This window comes from Bubalus bubalis, chromosome 2, assembly GCF_019923935.1.
Source record: "Bubalus bubalis isolate 160015118507 breed Murrah chromosome 2, NDDB_SH_1, whole genome shotgun sequence".
In the NCBI taxonomy this organism is placed as follows: Eukaryota; Metazoa; Chordata; class Mammalia; order Artiodactyla; family Bovidae; genus Bubalus; species Bubalus bubalis.
In genome coordinates this window covers 44,970,249-44,993,834 of record NC_059158.1, presented here as the reverse complement: position 1 = coordinate 44,993,834, position 23,586 = coordinate 44,970,249, and the positions used below count along the sequence as shown (strand labels likewise).

The 23,586-nt window shown below is 45.1% G+C and overlaps 1 long non-coding RNA gene across 1 annotated transcript in view; it reads right to left on the bottom strand.

Annotated features, from left to right (window-relative positions):
- Positions 1–425: 425 nt before the first annotated feature.
- LOC112578412 overlaps positions 426–23,586 on the bottom strand; it is a 78,342-nt gene continuing 55,181 nt past the window's right edge. Inside the window, exons 2-4 of the long non-coding RNA XR_003102662.2 lie at positions 3,665–3,868; positions 1,931–2,039; positions 426–485 (exon numbers count right to left, since the gene is read on the bottom strand). This is a non-coding gene — a long non-coding RNA (uncharacterized LOC112578412). The remainder of the gene's footprint in view (positions 486–1,930; positions 2,040–3,664; positions 3,869–23,586) is intronic.

The window sequence follows — 23,586 nt, the reverse complement described above, 5'->3', positions numbered from 1 at the left end:
AGGACATGCTAGATACACAACCGTCTGAGCCACCAGGGAAGCCCCCAAATAAAGAATCAGTTCGGTTCAGTCGTTCAGTCCTGTCCAACTCTTTGCAACCCCATGAATCACAGCACGCCAGGCCTCCTTGTCCATCACCAACTCCTGGAGTTCACTCAGACTCTTGTCCATCCAGTCGGTGATGCCATCCAGCCATCTCATCCTCTGTCGTCCCCTTTTCCTCCTGCCCCCAATCCCTCCCAGCATCAGAGTCTTTTCCAATGAGTCAACTCTTCACATGAGGTGGCCCAAGTACTAGAGTTTCAGCTTCAGCATCATTCCTTCCAAAGAAATCCCAGGACTGATCTCCTTCAGAATGGACTGGTTGGATCTCCTTGCAGTCCAAGGGACTCTCAAGAGTCTTCTCCAACACCACAGTTCAAAAGCATCAATTCTTCAGTGCTCAGCTTTCTTCACAGTCCAACTCTTGCATCCATACATGACCACTGGAAAATAAAGAATATTAAGAAATAAATAGAACTTGCCTTCAAGCTGCTGTTGACTCAGGAAGAAATGCAAAACAGTTTTTATAATATGATGTATTAAACGTGCTACAATAGAAATATACAAAGTTCAGTTCAGAAAAGAGAAGGGGCAAGTGTGTAACTTTGGAGCAAACTCAGAAGGCATTATTGGCAAGGTCACCGAAGCTGAGACTCTGGAGGGTGGTAAAGGTTGCTTTTGCAAACTGGAGGAGGTACTGGGGTGGACTGGTGTCAGACTGGACTCTGAGAGGCCAGAAGAGGCTGTTGAAATGGTGCCTGAGGTAAGTTAGGCCCAGAACCTAGCGTTAACCTCGGGGCTGGAGACGGAGAGGCTGAGCTGGGGGCAGAGGGCCGGGGCCGCAGGGCTCAGTGCCAAGGAAAAAGACAGGGCCCTTCGCTCAAGAGAGGGTGCCAAGAAGTGCCCTGAAAGGGACAAGTGTCTCCTTCCACAGCACCCCAACCCCCGCCCAAATCCCTCTCAATTTGGGATATTTTTTACTTGCCATTTAGTGCTTTTCCCAGTAAAGAAAAATTTAACTCTACATTCCTGCGTTGAATGTTACCCCTTATCCTTGTATTGTGCAAGGCCAGTGTTAAATACAAATATAGCGTTTTCGACTCTTTTGAATTTTGCGGCTCATCCTGGGGGGCGCCTGGGGGAAGATCGGAGGGAGGAGCAGGGGGTCCTCTCTAGTGCGGGTTGGGGTGATGGCGGGGCTGCGCGGAGTCTCGGGGCGCTGCCGCCCCAGCCGAGCTGGCGCCTCCCTGTCCAGCGCCCGAGAGGCCGACCTCCGGAGCGGTCGGCCCGGCCCTAGGCGCGGGAGCTCGAAGCCCCCAAGGCCCTCAGCCTCGCAGGGGTCGTTGGCCTGAGCGCCACCCCCTGCCCCGCCCCGATGGCCCAGGACCCACAGATCTGACCCCGCGCCCCGAGACCTGGGCAGCGGCGGGAAGGGCTGCAGAGCCGGGGTGCGGGTGGGGAGAAGCTCCCGGCCGGAGGGCGGCACCTCCGAGAACGCGTGCTCCGAAGCCCCTGGAGCCTGCTCCCTCCTCCCCTTCGACTTCCTCGCAAAACCCCAGAATCAACCTGGTTAAGACGCGTTAGACAGCAGCCTCAGAACCTTAAACCCCAGAAGACACCGCTGAGAGCCGGGCCCCGCGCCACGGCACGTTGCGAAGCTGGCTCAGAATGAGAGGGGAGATGTTTGGGAGGTTAAGAATGATTTGATGATGGGTTCATTGGGTGTCTTTGTGGGAGGCATAAAGGAGTCTGCGGGACCGATCTCAATCCACAGGTTTATGTCCTGGGGGACAGATACGGGGGCGCCATTAGCCCCGGAAGGGACCGTGGGAAAGAGCAGGCGTGTCCCCACCTGAGAGTCCTTCGCCATCCTGCCTTGTCCACTCACCTGTCCTCCCGGTAGACTTGCGGTGACAGTTGCCTTCAAAAGCAGGTTTCCCCTCTAGCAGGCAAGACTTGAGCATGTGAAAAAGTCCATGGAAGTCTCTTGGCCCAGACTGATAATTGAGCAAAAGACATATTAAACGCTTCTTTAACTTTCCGCTAAAATTTAAAATTTGGAGAATTTTATCACTTTTATAAAGAAACAAAAATCTTGACTTCTGTAATTTTCCCCTTCCCTCTAAATATTCAATAAGTGTTCTAATCCGATGTCTGGGTCATACTCTAGGTTATGAATTGGTTGAAAATAAAATTCTTGTTAAACCATTTAGCATTACTATTTACAATAGTCAAGACATGGAAGGAACCTACATATCCATCAACAGATCACTGGACAAAGAAGATGTGGTATATAAACATACAGTGGAATATTACTGGGCCATAATGAAATAATGCCATTTGCAGCAAAGTGAATGGACCTAGAGATGATCATACTAAGTGAAATAAATCAGACAGATATCACATGATCTCACTTATATGTGGAATCTAAAAAAATGATACAAATGAACTTATTTAGAAAACAAAAATAGATTCACAGACATAGAAAACAAACATATGGTTACCAAAGGGGAAAGGGAGGAAGGGATAAGGGATAAATCAGGAGCTTTGCATTAGCAGATACACACTAGTATATATAAACTAAACAACAAGGTTGTACTGTGCAGCACATGGAAATATCTGCAATATCTCATGATAACCTATAAGAAGAAAGAATCTGAAAAAGAATACACATGTGTATGTGTGTGTATATACAGCAAAGAATCACTTTGCTGTACACCAGAAGCTAACACAGCATTGTAAATCAACTGAACTTCAATAAATAAGCACATAAATAAAACATTTAGCATAGGAGCGTTCATTTACAATTTAAGGTAAAATTTTTCTGAAGCTTTCTGTGTTTTCAAAGTAAGTGTTCAAAAGATGAAAGTGAAATGTGTTCAGCAAAAATATTTATGCTGAGAACCTACTGTGTGCTGGGCTGGAGGTGCAGAGAACACATAAAACACAGACTGTTGTAGAACAAAAATACTCCAGTGGCGGAAGACCTCCAACAATGTGAATGCAAAAGCACAGCCATTTTGGGGTATATTTGCCTTGCCCTCGCTCTGAAATCAGCCAAATTCTGCAACGATCTCCGGTTCCTTCTAGTAGGAAACTGTATTTAGAATTTAGAGTGGAACCTGCTCCCAGGTTATCGGCAAAGAGAACACACTCACACACACAATGTACAGCATCTATGCCAGTTCTAACCACACCCCACAGGGTTCCTCCTGCTTCCCCCCTTTCCATTCTAATAGTTTCTCTTGCTGATGAGAGACTTGGCACCCATCATTCTTGATATGTTTATTTATCGAATCAAATCCCTCCTTATAATCAGGTCCATATTGCTGTGGCCACCCCCCTCCAGACAGGTGCGCCCCTCCCCCCATCCTGTTTCCCTCAGGGTCAGGCCCGCTGGAGGGTGGGAGCCCCCCAGAGCCTCCCCACTCTACCTGAGCCCTGACATCCTGCCCTGCATCACCGCCCTCGCTCTGCTTGGATGCTCGTACCCGAGACACACGCTTCTACATCACATCCCCTCTTCCCTCCACGTGGGCCCTGACCCCCAGACCTCGCTGCCCCGGTGTGGACAGACCTCCTGACCTGCACAAGCGGCCCCTCAGGTGGACACACTCCTCACCGGGTTCCGGAGCCTGCACTCTCATCCACACGGTCAAACAGGCTGCAAAATTCAGGAAGAAAGACCACCAAGCCAGCAAGTGCCTTATTGAAGGGGTTGGGGAAGAAGAGGAAGAATTCTTGGGAGCGGCCCTCCTGTCTTAAAGCTATTGTTACTCCTCCTTCCTTTCTGCTCAGGTTGTTGAAGATTTTGATCTCCCGTGAACTGAAATGTAATGAACAGCAGTGATCATTATCAACCAGTGCAGTGCGTTAGAGGAACTATGTATTCGGAACAATTTCTCGCAAAAATAAGCCAAGACTTAGGATCTTGTATGATGTTTCTTCAGAAAGTTTCTTTGGAGTCAGGGACCCGCAAAAAAAAATGGGTATTACTTCGGTAGGTTCCTTGAAAAGGTTTTTTTTTGGTGGTTGGTATTTATTTTTATCTGGAACACTCCCCACCACCACACACACAGCCTATTATGTATGAAGGATAAGTTAAAGGATAGTCACCAAAATAGACTGATTGATGCCACCTTGAGTGGGCTTCCCCCCTTTCATTTAAACAGTTCTCCCTTTAATTCCTTGCCCCCCCTTCCAATTCCTCTGACTATATCCACCGTTAATATTAATGCCCTGACTTTTCCCATCACCCTTGCTTTCTAACCCAATCCTGGGTTTCCTTCCTAACTCAATAGCAAATTCTGGGATCCCACCAAGGGACCAGAGTATATGACTGTCTTTAATTCCAAGACACAATCCGTCATAGCCTGGAGTCCATGTAAAGAAGAAGAAGGACATGTGTGTGGACAGGTGTGTGGACAGATGCCCACTGCCAGCCACAGGCCAGCTCCATCTTCTCCTGTGTCACTCCCTGCTTGAGCCGTCAAACCCTGGGCAGGAGTTTGGGAGAAAGAGAAGATGACAAAGATTCAGAAGCAACCCCATAGCTTTTTCTGCCTCTTCTCCCATCAGAGGTAATCTTTTGCTCAGCACTGATCACAATTCAAGTTCACTGTATATTTGGAACAACACAAGACCCAACAGACCAGTTCATAGTTGGGAAAGGAGTATGTCAAGGCTGCATATTGTCACCCTGCTTATTTAACTTTTATGCAGAGTATATCATGCAAAATGCTGGGGTGGAAGAAGCGCAAGCTGGAATCAAGATTGCCGGGAGAAATATCAATAACCTCAGATATGCAGATGACACCACCCTTATGGCAGAAAGTGAAGAGGAATTAAGGAGCCTATTGATGAAGGTGAAAGAGGAGAGTGAAAAAGCTGGCTTAAAACTCAATATTCAAAAAACTAAGGTCATGGTATCCTGTCCCATCACTTCATGGCAGATAGATGGGGAAACAATGGAAACAGTGAGAGACTTAATTTTCTTGGGCTCCAAGATCACTGCAGATGGTGACTGCCTCCATGAAATTAAAAGATGCTTCCTCCTTGGAAGAAAAGCTGTGAACAACCTAGACAGCATATTAAAAAGCAGAGACATTACTTTGCCAACAAAGGTCTGTCTAGTCAAAGCTATGGTTTTTCCAGTAGTCGTGTATGGACGTGAGAGCCGGACAATCAAAAAGACTGAGTGTTGAAGAATGGATGCCTTCAAACCGTGGTGTTGGAGAAGACTCTTTGGAGTGCCTTGGACAGCAAGGAGATCGAACCAGTCCATTCTAAAGGAAATCAGTCCTGAATATTCATTGGAAAGACTGATTCTGAAGCTGAAGCTCTAATACTTTGGCCACCTGATGTGAAGAACTGACTTCTTGGAAAAGACCCTGACGCTGGGAAAGATGAAGGCAGGAGGAGAAGGGGACGACAGAGGATGAGATGGTTGGATGGCATCACTGACTCGATAGACAAGAGTTTGAGTAAGCGCCAGGAGATGGTAAAGGACATGGAAGCCTGGCGTGCTGCAGTCCATGGGGTCACAAAGAGTTGGACACGACTGAGCGACTGAACAACAAGAAGACCCAACCAGATTCAGAGGTTTTGTGTCAAAGGATTCAAACTGACTTCCCCAGGGCTGCATCCAGCCACATAAAAAGTTTACATTTGTCCACAAGAGCATTTGAGTAGTGCCTGTGAGTGTCTGCCGGGGCTCGAGAGTCTGCCTCCTACCTGCTTGGGTCCTCATTACTGTCTCACGGGGCAGCCTCCACGCCTTCTCACACATTGCTGCCCTGGAAGCCCTTCTACAAAGCAGAAGACTGTACCTTGACCTCCATGGCCCGTGCCAATGACTGCTCCTCCCTGCACGTGTACTTCCCCTTACTTTTTATCTTGGCTGTGCCGGTTCTTCATTGCTGCATGCAGGCTTTCTGTAGTTGTGGCCAACACGGGCTCCCCTGTATCTGCCGTGCTCAGCTTATCATTGCAGAGGCTTCTCTTGTTGCCGAGCACAGTCTCTAGGGAACATGGGCTTCAGTAGCTATGGCACATGGGCTTCAGTAGCTATGGCTCGTGGGCTCAGTAGTTGCGGCTCTTGGGCTTAGTTTTCCTGAGGCCTGTGGGCTCTTCCTGGACCAGGGATCAAACCTGCGTCTCCTGCATTGGCAGATGGATGACAAGACTTCCCTTTAGTTTTTATTCCAGGACCTTGTTCCCTATCCCTGCTGTTTTAGGGGGTCCTATGGTATTCTCTTCCCAGGCTCGCCTTCCTCCTTTCATCGCATATTCCTTGTTACTGTTTGCTCAGCCACAAAATCCAGTTCTTTTGGAGCCCAGCCCATCCACAGGTTTTGTAGGGAGGGTGCCAGGCAGAGTCCTGAGACCCGGCTTCATTCCAGACTCTGCCCCTGGTGAGCTGTGTGCTACTGGGCAAACCACCTCGGAACCACAGCCTCCAGCTCCCCAGCCCAGCAGGGGAGAAGGGAAGTTTTTGGCCTCAGTTTCCTGTCAATTGTTATGCATTATACTTCTGCAATTTGGGGGGAAGAGGGGGCACAGTCCAAATCGAAGCAAATGGGCGGGAAACGTGGCATCCTCTTCACTGACTCAACCATTATTAACTGAGAATGAGTAGGCGCTGGGCACACGGCAGTGAATAAGACAGATAGAGTCACTGCTTCTATTAAGGAGTTGGTTAGCAAACAAGCAGAGGTCAGGTTGTAATCAAGCTATAAAGAGGATAAAGCCTGGTTGCTCCATAGAGGGACTGAGCAGTGACTGAGGCCATCGGGGAAGGGGGGGCATCTGTAAGAAGATGATGTTTGAGCTGTGAGCCATGCTAGGAACAGTCCATGCAGAGAGAATAGCAATGCAAAGACCACGAGGTACGTTGAAAACAGTGAAAGTGTGAATCACTCAGTCGTGTCCGACTCTTTGTGACCCCATGGACTGTATGTAGTCCACCAGGCTCCTCTGTTCATGGGATTCTCCAGGCAAGAATATTGGCTGCTGTTGTTCAGTCACTCAGTCATGTCTGACTATTTGCGACCCCATAGACTGCAGCACGCCAGGCTTCCCTGTCCATCACCAACTCCCAGAGTTTGCTCAAACTCACATCCATTGAGTCGGTGATGCCATCCAACTAGCTCATCCTCTGTCGTCCCCTGGGTCGCCATTTCCTTCTCCAGGGGATCTTCCTGATGCAGGGATTAAACCTGGATCTCCTGCATTGCCGGCAGTTTCTTTACTGTCTGAGCCACCAGGGAAGTCCCATCAGAGAAACTAAAGCCGTTAGTCTATCTGCCTGGGCTGCAGTGTGCTGCACTCGCTTAGGGCAGAAGGTGCGAGAAGATGAGGAAAAGGGAGGGAAGCAGGGCTCAGATCCTGAAGGACGCTGTGGGCTCTAAGGAGGGGGTGCACTGCGGGCTGGTAAGTAGAGAAGTGCTGTGGGCCCTTGGTGTGGCTGTAAGTGGGATGGAGAGGAAGCCAGGGCAGACTCCTGGACTGCACAGGGGCCGTGGCGATGGAGAAAGCAGGTGAGTCTCGTTGTATTTTGGACCTGGCAGGACTTGCTGAGAGACTGTGAAGGGGGAGGTGGGAGCAGGAATCCAGAACCACCCTTGGGTTTGGGGACTGAGGACTGGAATGGGTGCTGGTGTCGTAATGCACACCCTCCAATCACATGCATGAAATCCAACAGCCCTTCCAATGCCATCCTTACTTCTCCCTGCTCACCTGTAAACATCAGTTCAGACAACTTTGCACTTCTGTTCAGCACAGATTTATTCACGCCTACAATGTGTTTCTTTTAAAGTAATGTGGCTATTTGGTTAATTTCAGCGCAGTTGTTTTAAACAGCTCTGGTCGGAGCCGGCTTAAGCAGCAACCTAACCCCGGATGAAGTGAGTTCCTTTTTTAGCATCGGCAGCCTGTTTGCAACAAATGAAGATGCCTCAGCTTCATGCCAGCTGTGAGCAAGTAGTTTGAGTTCTCAATCTGTAATAATCTAGAAATTCAGAGGAGATAGCCAGGGTAAGGCTTGGGGATCGCCTGCCCTTGTCAAGCTCTGTACTGCGGCGTGTCTCAGCTCTCTCCATCACAGGTATCATTTGCTGAAGAGAAAGGCTGCTTGTGAGATCTGTCGTGGTGCCTGTGAGCTGGGGCTGTGCTCTATCAGCTCCTTTGAGCCGACTGCCCTCATCACTGTTTTTGTGGGTACCGGTTTGGGTCTGCTCTACACATGGTTTTTAAATATTCAAAGCTACCTCTGAGATCACCACTCAGTAAAGCTCCAATCTGTGGAGTTATGCTAATGATTTAAGTGAGACCTTCATCCCTGAGGGCAAAAGAAAAATGAAACCTGTTAATTGACAAGAAGGGGAAAAAATATGAAATCTTCACCAGTACCTGACCAATACTGGCTCAAAACCTTAAAAAAAAAAAAAAGTGATTGTTTTCTTCAGTCCAGAAACCTGGACTTAGTCAAGTGTAGGACTATTTCTGCTCCCTTGAGATGATCTTTTTAAGATTCTTTGGATGAACAGGTGCAGTCACTCATTGAGCTTGGCTCCCTTCCAAACGACAAAAGGCTCGTCTAGACTTGGAATATCTTCAGCTGCCATGTGCCAACATTTCTGCTCATTTCCATGTGAGCAGGGGTCAAAGCCCACGCCCACCACTCTAGTTCAGTCCTCACGTTGGTCATGTGGGCGATGCAGCCACAGCGAAAGATCATCTCCTTGTCTTGGCTCAAATGGCTCACAAATACCCCGGGTGTCACCCTCCAATACTCCAAAGAGGATGCTAGGCTAGCAGAGTAATAGGGTATCAGGTAAATGGGTTTCTCCTGTTGCAGGGAATTTTGCTAGGGCCCAGAGAAGGGGGAGAAACACCATCACACAGAGCAGGGGAATCAGCCACCTCCCACAGGGTCAGTTGATGGAGAAGCACCCAGAAACTCTGCTACCCAACCCCCATGGAAGAGCCATGTGGGAAATGGTTTCTAAAAGTGTTCTTGGGAAATCTCTATCATGTCACAGTCTAGTCAGTCTTTTCTTTTTGGAATTGTTTTGTGGGGGGAAGGGCTGTGCTGGGTCTTTAGTTCCCTGACCAGTGACTGAACTCTGGCCGCCTGCATTGGGAACATGGAGCCTTAGCCACTGGACCACCAGGTAAGTCCCTAGTCAGCCTTCTAAGTAGAATTATAAGGCCTCTGCCACCTCCACATCACTTGAACCCTGAAAGTGATTGCTCAGAGGCCTGGAAAGGGGCATCTAGGTATGTAGAGAGGTTAGCAGCTATGTGTGGAGCTGGAGGGCCAGAAGGCCTGGTTACGCTGAACCAGAGCGGGTGGTTCAGATGCCAGCAGGCCAGGCTGGCAGCAGAGGGGCTGACCTAACTTAGCAACTCAGTGCACAAGTCACACGAGTGTTTCTGCCCCTAAGTGAGAAGCACACGTCTCCTTATCAGATAAATATGCCTCCAGCAAAAGGGTTTGGCAAATAGAAGGCAATTATTCATTTAAGAAATGCACCCAATTAAGTATGCCGTGTTATTTCAATTCTGTGGAAGAAGCCATGCAAATATATCTTGTCCTCCTCTTTTAAAATTAAAAAAAATTTTTTTATTGAAGTACAACTGATTTACAATGTTTCAGGGGTATAGCTAAATGATTCAGTAACACATATATACTATTTTTCATTATAAATTATTATAAGAACCTATAAGATACCGACTATAGTTCCTTTTGTCATAGCTTTGTATGATGACAGAGGGTAACTGTACTTTGTACTATATAAAAATATTGAATCACTATATGGTACACCTGAAATTAATATTATACTGTAAAACTGTGCACATGTGCATGCTCAATTGTGTGTGCATGCTCAACTCTTTGCAACCCCATGGACTGCAGCCCGCCAGGCTCTTCTGTACATGGAATTTTCCAGGGATCAAACTTGCATCTCCTGCGTCTCCTGCATTGGCAGGTGGATTCTTTACCACTGGGTCACCAGGGAAGCCCTGTAAGCCTACAACATTTCAATTTTTAAAAAAATGTTAAAAAAAGGAATGAAAACTGATGCAACTAAAATAATAAAATAATAATAGTTGTCCTTGGTTGTTGGGGTAGTTTCTCTTCTATATTTCTAATTTTCCCAATTGCATACTTATTAGCTTCATAGTTGAAAAAGGAAACTAATAAATGGGTTTTGTAAAATCAAAGCTTAATAACTCCAAAGACAATGAATTAAACCATGAGGCCTTAAGAGCCTAGTGAGATTGATGATTAGGAGATAAATATATTTAAATCTCCTGGAGAAGGAAATGGCAACCCACTCCAGTATTCTTGCTTGGAAAATCCCATGGATAGAGGAGTCTGGTGAGCAACAGTCCATGGGGTTGCCGAGTCAGACATGACTTAGCTACTTAACAGCAACAGCAGATATTTAAATCAATAGCTGTTGTATACTGTTAATAATCAATTAAAATGATGATTAATAGATCAGTCTATCTGTCAATATCAGGAATAAGCCTAATAAGAAATGTGTAAGATCTATATTTGTAAAAAATATTTTAAATATATATGAATAATATACATGTATAAGTGGAGAGACCTTGTTTCTGTCTGGAGCACTCAATACTGTAAAAAAGTCTATTCTTACATTCGTGGATTAAAATGGAATTGCAGTAAAAATTCCAATGAGACTGCTTTAGAACCTGACATGGGAATTCTAAATCCATCTAGAAAAAAGTGAAGAAGAAATTTGTTAAAAAAAGAAAGAGGAGGAGGAAGGGGAGAAGAAGAAAAATGAAAACTAAACTTTCTAGAAGTTGTATAAGACTGCAGAAGTTTTGACAGCTCGGATAGTCATGTAAAAAGAGGAAGAGATAAAAGGAGGGACCAGAATGTACCTGTGGAGTTGACTATATGATAAAGGAGATAATTCAAATCCGGGAATAATGAAGACCTGTCTGATGCTGAGAATGAAATTTGAAAATAAAAGAAACGAAGTAATAGCTCAACTTCAAGTCCTAAGTGAAGCGTACATTTGGCACAAGGATTAATGATCAGACAGATTAATAAATGACAAATCTATGCAAGTAGCAGATAGAGAAACCAGGAATATATTTTATAATCTTGGGATAAGGACGTCTTTCTTAAGCAAGAAGTAAAACTCAGCAGTCATGAAAATGAATAGATCTCACTGTATAGAAAGGGAACACTGTCAAACAGGCTGAAAATACTTATAATGCATAGTAGACAAAAGATTACTGTAAAAACACAAACAATCAAATAGCTAAAGGGACAAAAGCTATAGACAGGCCATCCCAAGAAGAGGTACTTAAATCTATTTCATCCTCACACCTTCATCATTACAGGCAAACTACAACATCCATGGAGCCACTTTTCACATGGCATATTGGTTAATCTGGAAAGACTGCCAATGCCCCGTAGTTGCAAAGTGATTGGGGAAAAAGCATTTTTATATAAGATGGTGGGAATGTAATTTGGTGAGCCATTTGAAGAAGATGTGATTTGGAGGACAATTTGAGGAGCATTATTTAAATAACCCAGCACTTCCACATCTAGAAATCTGTCCCTATAGAACATCGTGTACATGTGTCCTTGGATACGCACACAGAGCATCATCTGCAAAACAGAAAAATTAGAGTCAACAGGATGTCCCCCTATAAGGAGTTGGTGAGATGAATTATGGCTTAACCAAGCTGTGGAATACAGCACCGTGTCAGTAAGGATGCGGTACGTTTCCGAGTACTGATGGTGGAAGAGGCTCGTGACTCATCACTGAGTTAGAACATTGTTGCAAGAACTTCCCTGGTAGTCCAGTGGTTATGACTGTGCAATTCCACTGCAGGGGACACGGGTTTGATCCCTGGTCAGGAACTAAGGTCCCAAATGCCTGAAAAGATTTTAAAAAGAAAAAGAAAATTGTTGCATATGCAGAGATAGCTTAACTTGTTTTTAATTTTCTTTATACTGTGTGAAGAATGAAGGATTCTCTTATTTTGTAAACTTTCATAATTTCAAGTCATATTACGCTCATCTTTTAGAACACTTTCTTAGCTGAAGTATTCAGAAGTCAGCATCTCTAATGCAGTCCCCTTCTCAGTGTTCCTACCCTCGCTAGGGGCCCCAAGCTACTCATCACTTCCACTCGTTTACAAAAGAGCTTTGGAAAGCTTTAGAAAATGGTAACGTCTGAATTCTACCTCAGAGCAAGGAAGTCAGGATGTCAGGAATAGAACTGAGGTATCTCAAAGCATGGTCTGCAGACCAATAGCATCCCTTGCCTCTGACAGCTTGTTAGCCATGCAGAATCTCAAGCCCCACAGCAGACCAACCCCAGAAAAATACATATTTCAAGAGAACTATACAGTAAGGCCCCTACATAGGAACCTTCAAGTTGAAACTTTCAAAGACGAGAACATGCATCTGGTTCCAGCAAGAAACTACGAGCTGTGCCATCCATGTCAGGCGTGAGTGACATTACGGCTTGCCCTTTATCTCCTATTGCTGACGATCCTTCAGCACTACCATCTCCAGTCAGGAATTCCTGACTGTTCACTCGATGCCAGCCCCTGTGTGCCAGCTGTTGTACTATACTCCTATACTTTTCCAGGTACTATACTGCAAGATTAAAAATGTTTTATTTTTTGTATTTGTTTTCTATGTATTATTTGTGTGAAAAGTATTATAAGCCTATTATGGTTCAGCAGTATACAGCCAATTGTGTTAGTACCTAGGCCAACTTCTTCAGACTTATGAACAAATTGCCTTTTCGAACTCATTCTTTGAATGGAGCTTGTTCATATGAAGCGGAGTTTAGTTCAGTCGCTCAGTCGTGTCCTACTCTTTGCGACCCCATGGACCACAGCACACCAGGCCTCCCTGTCCATCACCAACTCCTGGAGTTTACCCAATCTCATGTCCATTGAGTTGGTGATGCCATCTAACCATCTCATCTTCTGCCATCCCCTTCTCCTCCTGCCTTCAATCTTTCCCAGCATCAGGGTCTTTTCCAGTACTCAGCTCTGCATCAGAGGGCCAAAGTATTGGAGCTTCAAATTCAGCAGCAGTCCTTCCAATGAGTATTCAGGGTTGATTTCCTTTAGAATTGACTTGTTTGATCTCCATGCAGTCCAAGGGACTCTCAAGAGTCTTCTCCAGCACCAAAATTCAAAAATGTCAATCCTTTGACGCTTAGCCTGTATTATGGTCGAACTCTCACATCCGTACGTGATTACTGGAAAAACCATAGCTTTGACTAGATGGACCTTTGTCGTGAAGTGATGTCATAGGAATCAGTACCTACTTTTGATTAAGCCAAATGCTGCCAGGACAGCAAGTAGTCTGATTAAGAGGCATCTACATTGTAGAAGAAAGACTCTTCAACAGTGCCACCACAAAGGCGGGCTGACCCTCAGCCCTCATACGTACACTGTTTTCATTATTTGACACTGAAAAGCAGCCCACGGTGGCTGCTCGCTTACAGTCAGGGAAACCTTGCTCTGGGTTTTGCAAACTGCATCATACTTTCAGAAGTGCTTGCAATGAATATGCTTTCTCCTTTCCGAGTGTGTCTTATCCCAAACAGTGCTGCTACCTTTAAAATGTCACAACAGAGCATGTGAACCGCAAGTGTCCACTTACATCAAGAAGCTCTTGGCTATGTTCAGTGCAGCCCAGCACAGCTGGCATTTCTCGAGGCTGTTGGAACGGGCAGTGGGAATTCACTGAGTTAGCAGCAGTCTCCATGACCGTTTTGACTACATTGATGAACCTCCTGTTTATTTTCCAGAAGTTAGAGCTTGATGGGAAGTCAACACATCTGTGCTGAACTTTCGGCTTCCTGCTTCCGACCTACCTGTCTGAATAATAAAGCATCCCACTTTGTGTCCCCTTGAAAAGGCAAGGTTTCGAGTCTGTTATCTGGAATTCTTGGCACGTGGCCTCTGCTGGCTCTGCGCATGGCATTTGTTTGCAGAGTCACTGACAGCTCCTCTTGCAGGCAGTTTCCACCTCCCGCAGTGACGATGGAAACAGCCTAGTCGTTCCCTGTGACCTGTCACCGCGTGTCCTCCTCAGTGAAGACAACTGGATTAGCTCTGGTGTGACCCGGATGTCAACTGAGGTCTCTGAGCCTTTTTAGTATTTAAATAGAACTGGCTTGACCTCTCAAAGTCACAGCCTTTGGGGAGTTCCCTGCCCTCACCTGCATTGCAGGGGCAGGCCCAGGGCCCCAGGCCCACATCTGTCACTCCCCATCACGTCCTTCTGCTTAGCTCTCCTATCAGCTCTGCCCACCAAGTGCTGTCTTCAGTGATCTCCACTCGAAACACCCACCCAGCGTTTACGGAGAGCAGGCTTTCCTGACACCCTGGCGCTGTGGAGGGTCCTCACTCCACAGAACGCAAGCCACTGAACACAGATCGTCAGGCCCCTTTGCTGACGTGGGTCCTGTGGCCGCTGAGCCTCAGAAAGTCCTCCCGGGCCCCTTTTCCCCACAGACTCCAGGTCAAGTCGTGCGCCTCAGCCCCAACCTTCCTGCCTCCCAGGTGGTCTGCTCCTAGCTCCTCAGTGCCCCTCATTTCACGAGCTCCTGAGCTAGATAACTGTGTAACTAAGGAGAAAAGGGGTCTACTGGAAGCGAGGACGGGAGGGATAGATTAGGAGTTTGGGATTAATAGTTGCTATAAAAAAAATAGATGACCAACAAGGACCTACTGTATAGCACAGGGAACTGTGCTCAATATCATGCAAAAATCTGTAAGGGAAAAGAATCTGAAAAAGAATATGTGTATACATATTAACATATATGTGTGCATATATCTATACATACATATATGTGACATATATATGTACATACATACATATGAATATGTAACTGAATCACTATGCAGTACACCTGAAACTAACACAATGTTGTAAATCAGTTACACTGTTGTTCAGGCACCCAGTTGTGTCCAATTCTTTGCGACCCCATGGACTGCAGCACGCCAGGCCTCCCTGTCCCTCATCATCTCCCAGAGTTTGCCCAAGTTCATGTTCATTGCATTGGTGATGCCATCAAGCCATCTCATCCTCTGACACCCTCTTCTGCTTCTGCCCTCAGTCTTGCCCAGCATCATTGACTTTTCCAATGAGTCAGCTGTTCGCATCAGATGACCAAAATACTGGAGCTTCAGCTTCAGCATCAGTCCTTCCAATGAAAATTCAGGGTTCATCTCCCTTCAGATTGACTGGTTCTATCTCCTTGCTGTCCAAGGGACTTTCAGGAGTCTTCTCCAGCACCCCAGTTGGAAGGCATTGATTCTTTGGTGCTCTGCCTCCTTTACAGTCCAGCTCTCACAACCATAGACAACTGGGAAGACCACAGCCTTGACTATACAGACCTTTGTCGGCAGAGTGATGTCTCTGCTTTTCAACGCACTGCCTAGGCTTGTCATCACTCTCCTGCCAAAGCAGTCATCTTCTGACTTTACGGCTGCAGTCACCGTCTGCAGTGATTGCTTTAATTAAAAAATTAAAATATTTTTTTCTTAAAAAAGGATCCCGTGCAGCTCAGGAATCGTTTCAGCTGGACGACCAGAGAAACAGACCAGGGAAAGGAAAGGAGAAAACGCGTCTTCTGCAGATAGAACCACAGCTCAGACAAGCTCCAGACACCACAGCGGCCCGCAGAGGGCCGCAGAAGCCACAACTGAATGCTTCAGGGCCCGAACAGTGAGGCAGCCGCTGGCCCCAGTGCCCGCGGGGCTCCTGCAAGCCAGGGCACCCCCTTTGCCAGGCAGGCCACCTCTTGGGCTGCACCATCAGCTCTCAACCTCCAGTCGGAGGCTCAGGTCCATGCCTGGCACTCAACTACGCCATCCCTGCAAAGAAAGCTGGCAAAGCAAGCATCTGGCTTCCTGATTTCTAGGGTGGAAGACCGACTCTGCCTTGTACCCAGCCTTATGGCCTGGGAAAGCACGCAGCCATCAGAAGGTGGGTTAGAGGTCCAGCAGCCGGAAGGAACACGTCCTGCTTCACACTTAAGGCCTGTTGGTCTCCCCCCCTTTCTGCTCCTTGATGACTCTGCACAACCAAAGACTTGCTGTAGCCTTTGCCCAACAAGGGCTTCCCTGGTGGCTCAGATGGTAAAAGAATCTGCCTGCAATGCAGGAGACTCAGGTTCGATCCCTGAGTGGGGAAGATCCCCTGGAGAAGGAAATGGAGACCCACTCCAGTATTCTTGCCTGCAGAATCCCATGGACAGAGGAGCCTGGTGGGCTACAGTCCTTGGGGTCACAAAGAGTCGGACACGACTGACACTTTGACTTTTGCTCAACAAAGGGCTATCTTCTCCAGTCTCGCCTTCTCAGAGCACAGAAACTGGCAGCTTAGATATTTCTCTCTCTTTTTTTAAGATTCTTTTTTTATGTGGACCATTTTTAAAGTATTTATTGAATTTGTTACAATATTGCTTCCATTTTATTTTTTGGTTTTTTTTTCCTTTGGTCATGAGATATGTGGGATCTTAGTTCCCCAGCCAAGGATCAAACCTGTACCCCATGCATTGGAAGGTAAAGTCTTAATTCCTGGGCCACCAGAGAAGTCCCTGGAGCTTTGTTCTCTTAACTTTTCCTGTCTCCAGCCCGAGATGAAAGTGCACATCCCAGGGCACCCAAATGTCAGAAATACAAAGGCACAAGCTTAAACTCCATTCTCAGGCTACTGTTCAAGACACAGGTCAGGATTTCTTTCCAGTTTCCATGTAAAGAGCAACTTTAATTAACTTGAGCAACTTCAGCTACATGCAACAAATTATGATAAATTCTTTTAATTTTTATTCTGTTACAAACATTTTGTAATATTCTTTGCTATGGCTTCTTAAATATACCCATCATTTAAAAATAGACATTTAACTTCCAATTACACGGGGTTTTTAAAGCATCTTTGATGTTAATTTCTCATTTTGATACTAATTTCCCATTTAAATATTTCCTTTGCTGCAATGGCCTTCTGTGTTTGTCCAGTCTTTTAGGTTGATTGAGGCTTTCAATGGCTACGTCAAAGACCTTCTTGGTAAATGTCACATTGTCCTTGAAAATATGTGGATTATTTTCTTTTGATATTGATTTCTAATGTAATTTCATAAGAGAACAGATCCTATATGATTTTAATAACTTCAGACCATGAAATTTTTGTACTTTTTTTATGTCCTTAGATATGTTTCAGTGTCTCCTGGTTTATAGTCTATGGGAACTTGGATAGAATGTGTATCCAACTGTTGTGTGAAAATTGTATAAATCTTAATTCTGTTGAATTGGTCCATAGCTTTGCAGGTCTACTATATCCTTCTACTTTTCAGTCTGTTCATTCTATTAATTTTTTGAGAGTTTGATATTAAAACTCCAACTAAAAATCTTCATTTATCTACCTAAAAAATAATTGTAATATATAATAGAACTATATGTAACTTTGCTCCATATTTTCCAAGTCTCCTATAAATGTGTTATAATACTTTTATAATTTAATTTTTTTAATAAAAAAATAAAATGCTATAAACAGAGTAGAAAAAAATGATTAAAAAAAAAAAGAGCAACTTTAAGATAAATTCTGTCCCTAAAGTTCAGTTTTTATTTGGAATAATTTGGAGTGTATCTTGAGATCATAGGAGCAATGAGGATAACACGCACTCTGCAGACTCTCAGGGGCTGAAGCTCCTTTCAAATGTTGTTTACACCTGTACTGTCCACATGCCTGCACCATCCACACACCTGTGGTGAAGGTTACTGGCTATTGTGCACTTACAGTGGAGCAGATCCAAATTTAAGCCCTTGAAATGTGCTGAAAATGTAAAAGACCACGTTTTGAAGTCTTAAGACTTAGAATTTAAAGTATCTCACTAATTTTATATTGATAACCCATTTTATACATATTACTGAGTTCAATCAAATGTATTGTGAAAATTAATTTCACCTGTTCCTTTTTACTCTTTTTAAAGCAACTTCCAGAAAATTTAAAGCTACATATGTGACTCACATAATGTGTATATATGCTGCTCTATACACTGAAATGCATCTCTAACTTTCAGTCAATTAGCATATGGCCCATCCCACACCTAGACAATCTACAAAATGAGAAGATGCCTTTGAGACCAAACAGACACTATACCGCTTAAGAATACACTTGTAAAAGTCTCCAGCACAAAAACAATCTATTCATTTAGTAATTTTCTGAATTAAGTAATCAATTAATTAACCAAGTAATGTATGTGCTAAATACCGTGTTATGACTAGCATTAGAGCTGTGGACACATTAGACAGACCTACCTCCATCAAAGTCAAGGTCAGCAGCATGGCCTCTGGAGCCTGACCATGTGGTCCACATCATGGCTCCACCCATCACCAGCCACATGCTCTGGAAGGGAAACTGAAGCTGCTGAGGGAACACAGAAGTTGAGCTGAAGGTTCAAGAGAGGATTTTTTGAGGAAGTGATATTTAAGCCACGAGGCAAAGGATGAGTTAGGAATCGTTAGGCAAAGGTGAGGAAGAGATCACTTGGGCAGTTGGAACAGCAAGTATGGAAAGCCAAGGCAGAAGATGAGCATGGAATATTGGGGGCCCTTGAAGAGGGTTTTGAATGAAGGGATCACAGAGGTGGACACTGTGGGACCAGGTGGCTGAGAGGCAAACCAACGTTTACAAAGTGGTTTGCAAACCACTGCAAACCAAGAAGGAGTTGAGACTTTCTCCTAAGGAAATGGAAAGCTGTGGGGTTTTCGGCAGGGCAGTTACATGATCAGACGTGAAAAGATCACTGACTGTACCGTGCAGAGGATGGATTGGAGGGAAGCAAGAGTGGACAGAGTCAAGTCATTTGGGGGGATTTCACGATGGTCCAGGTGAGAGGCACTGATGGCTGGGACCAGAATGGCAGCAGTGAGAAGAAATTATAGATACGTAGCACAAAGACATGGCAATCAATCAGATGTGGAGATGCGGGCACAGGGTGGTGAGGAAGAGGTCATGTACGAGCCCAGATTTACCATTTAAGGAACTGGACGAGGGGTGGCTTGTTCACTACCAAAGAGAATATTGTAAGAGGAACCTATTTGGAGGGAAAGGATGACTCCAGTCTTGGAAAGATATTCTTAGATATCTGTGGATATCTAAGAATGTATGAGCTCGTCTTTCAGACAGTTCTGAGGCTGAAAAGGGAGTCCAGGACAGACCTGAAGCACTGTAATCTTCAAGAGTTGAGCAGAAGACCTTCCGTGAGGAAAAGAGGATAAGAAGAAACAGCCAGAGCAATTTGAGGAAAACCAAAACCAATGGGAAAAGGGCATTTTTAGTAGGAGCAATTGGTCAGCTGTGTGGAATCATTCTGAAAGGTCAAACACTGGCAAATGTCCAAAAAAACCCCAGTGACCCGGGGTTATTTACAACCTTGGCAAATCACTTGGTAGAGGGCAAACAGGGAGGCTTGGTTGGACACAGTTAAGGGGGAAATGGAAAGCAACAGGAGACAAGCAGCGCGCCTGAGAAATGTGCCTGTGAGGACGTGGAAGGCAATGTGGCTTTAACTGCAGGGAAAAACAGACTAAATGGAAAGTTTTGTTTGTCGTTGTTGTTTTTTAATAGGGAAAGCATGTGTACCATTCAATGGTGGTAGAAATTAGCTGCAGATATGGAGGGTGGGGTTCCCAAACAGGTGGTTGTGGCAGGGGTCCAAAGCTGGGTTTGGGAGGAGGGCTGCTCCACGTCGTTTGTTTATTTATTCTTGGCTGCACTGGGTCTCCATCGCTGTGCTGGTTTTCTCTACTTGCTCCTCTCTAGTTGTGGAGCTCAGGCTTCTCACTGTGGTGGTTTCTCTTGTTGCGGAGCACAGGGTCTAGGGTGGGTGGGTTTCTGTTGTTTGGGGGCACAGTAGTTGTGGGACACAGGCTTCATTGCCTCGAGGCATGTGGTATCTTCCTGGATCAGAGATCGAACCTGTGTCTCCTGCGTTGGCAGGCAGATTCTTTACTACTAAGCCTTCAGGGAAGTCCGGGCTGTTACAACTTAACGAAGAAATGTCAGGAACTTTTTCCAGTGGATCTGAAGACGTGATACTGAAATACTGAGTTCTGATGAAATGGCTTCTATTGCCTTTTAACAAACCCTTTCCTTTCAGATGCTGAGTAACCAAGCATTCCAAATCCTTGCTATTCAAAGCGTGGCCCTGGGACCAGCAGCATCAGCATTACCTGTGAGCTAGTTAGAAAGGCAGAATCTTGGGCCTCACTTCAGACATCCCTTAACCAGAATGAGTGTTTAAAAATGTTCTCAGGAGTCCCATATCCGCTAAAATTTGAGAAACAGCATTCTAAATGACTTCCTATTAAATCTAAGAGTTGAGAACTGACTAAAGGGTCAGAGCTGTAATCTACAGCAGACACATATACTTTAAGGACCACGCCTTTTTGTCCAATGGTTCTTTCAGCTATACAAGTTTTTTTAAAAGACACACTTGTTTTAGCTACAGAATCCCTATGAATTTCTATAAGAGACAAATAGGATAAGGAAAAGGCAAAGTATCACAATACTTTTCAGCTTTGTATTTTGCTGTGTTGTCAGTACTATTTTTTAAGGTAATCATTTATTTATTTATAATAGTGGATTTTTTTTTGAGAGAGATCTTAGCTTCCTGACCAGGGATTGAACCTGCACCAGCTGCAGTTGAAGTGCAGAGCCTTAACCACTGGGCCACCAATTATGTCCAGTGTTTGTTTTTTTTAATAAACTCTAGTTTATTATGGGAATTGCATATTATTGTGCAGTGCAATATTTTGCAGTGCAAAAATATGCATATTATTATATGCAGCGTATTGGTTCTGGGATGGCAGTAATTAACAAGAAAAATTCCCTGCCCTTAGGATTTCATATCCATCCTTACTCAGCTCAGTTTTGTGGCCTGCCATTATAATACTCCTTGGCATACACCCTCCACTCTCTCGTCCCCTAACTTCATTGTACTCATTCAGTGTCTAATTATTCATTCATTTATTCACCTAGTCAATTAATAAACAATGACTCATCATCCAATATGTGCCAAGCACTGTTTCAGGCACTTGGGACTCATCAGAAAAAGATCCTTGCTCTCCTGGAGCTCACATTTGAGATGGCCTGTGGTACAGGGTCTGGAGGAGAGGTTGGTGAAGGAGAGATGGGCACCAGCAATGGAAACAAGTAAACTACCCACCTTGCAATACCCCTTCTCTGGTTAAGTCCAGCTCACTGGTTTCTCTGCAGTTGAAGTTGGGTTAAGAAAAGCATACACGCAGACTGACAGGTCTCAGACCCACAGTCACCGCCACTGACCTCAGTGGGGCCTTCTATCCTGCCAGGCAATCCCAACCCATGTTCCATAACCAGCACCATCTACTCCACCCCAGTCTTTGCTGATAACTCACCTAATATTTTCTATCTCTTTCTAAACCTCTAAAGTCTATAAAGGTTAAAGTCCCCAAATGCCAGAGCATTCTTTCCCATGCGAATCTCATCATGAACATCTTTTTGTCATAATAGACTTCAATACATAGGCTCCCATTGCTTTAAAAATAAAGATTAAATGTCCTAATATACACCAGGACTCCTTTTTCACCCACATACAGGCTCCTTTTTCACCCACATTCTATGCCCCCCATTTCTAGCATACAAACCACAGCGAAGTTGAATCCTGGCACATGTAGTTACTCTGTAAATGTTTTTAAATCAAAGTGTCTTAGATTTCCCATTTCTGCCATTGATTTCTTCCACTTGGGTTCATACCGCTATGTAAAATAATAGTCTATTGAAAGGATGACCTCAGTGTTGTTCCAGTAGAACTGAAATGAACAGTATTGAACCCTTGAAAACAGTGTTGGCTCCAACACCTACCTCTTAGAGGCTCTTGCCATTCAGTTCAGTTCAGTCGCTCAGTCATGTCCAGCTCTTTGCGACCCCATGAATCACAGCACGCCAGGCCTCCCTGTCCATCACCAACTCCCGGAGTTCACTCACACTCACGTTCATCGAGTCAGTGATGCCATCCAGCCATCTCATCCTCTGTCGTCCCCTTCTCCTCCTGCCCTCAATCCCTCCCAGCATCAGAGTCTTTTCCAATGAGTCAACTCTTCGCATCAGGTGGCCTAAGTACTGGAGTTTCAGCTTTAGCATCATTCCTTCCAAAGAAATCCCAGGGCTGATCTCCTTCAGAATGGACTGGTTGGATCTCCTTGCAGTCCAAGGGACTCTCAAGAGCCTTCTCCAACACCACAGTTCAAAAGCATCAATTCTTCCGTGCTCAGCTTTCTTCACAGTCCAACTCTCACATCCATACGTGACCACTGGAAATACCATAGCCTTGACGAGACAGACCTTTGTTGGCAAAGTAGTGTCTCTGCTTTTGATATGCCATCTAGGTTGGTCATAACTTTCCTTCCAAGGAGTAAGCGTCTTTTAATTTCATGGCTGCAGTCACCATCTGCAGTGATTTTGGAGCCCCCAAAAATAAAGTCTGACACTGTTTCCAGTGTTTCCCCATCTATTTCCTATGAAGTGATGGGACCAGATGCCATGATAGAAGCTCTTGCCATTATATCATCATTATCATAAATACTGATATAAGGCTCATTTTTTATCACAGCAGGAATAGAGTTGAGTACTTTGGTCTTTTGTTGGAAGTTCTACCCACTGGGTTTAACTTTTGATATCTTAAAACCACAAAATTTTTAATTAAGGCCCCTTGCTGCCCAACAGCGCCCAGGACACTTGCACCCAGGATTCCCACTCCTCCTGAGTCCTCTCTTGGTTCTTCTTTTCTCCAGATGGTCCCAACACGTCCAGCTTCTTTCCAGCCCCCTCCTTCAGGATACAGAAGAACTTCTCAGTGAGCCACAGCAGCAAAGCAATGCTGAACTCACAATCTGACTAATCAAGAATAATTAGAACATTTATTTTCCATGATCTATTTTTCTATTATTGCAGCCTACTATCAGGGTAACTTTTTTAGCAGCTATTTCACACTCCCAGAGCCTATTTAAAGCTTGTGGTCAGTTATGACCCTCTCTGTTTCTCCCCCCACAGGAAGCACTGCCAAAGTATTTCCCCAAGCTCTGGGTGTGCTGGGGTGCGTGTTCATCTCAGGCTTCCCTGGAGACCACCGGGGAGTCGGGGCTGTGAACCTCACCCCGTGGAACTTTGACTCCAGTGTTGACGGTGCCATGTGCGAGCTACCAGAAGCTCCTCTTCTAAAGAACAGTCTATTTATAAGCCCAGTCTTCTCAAAGGACCTGAGCTGACCAGGCTATTTACCTTTCCAGAAGCTCATTTTATCCACGACATTCCCTTTCTCTGACCAAGTCCACACACACTCTAATCTGCTTCTGATAATTACATATCCACCTAATTAATTTTCTCTCCTCAGTCTCAGGTTATGGGGGCTTGACTATTTTTTGTTTTTCAATAAGTGGGGAGATCAAGAAACCCAAACCCTCTCCACCAACCAGAGGCTC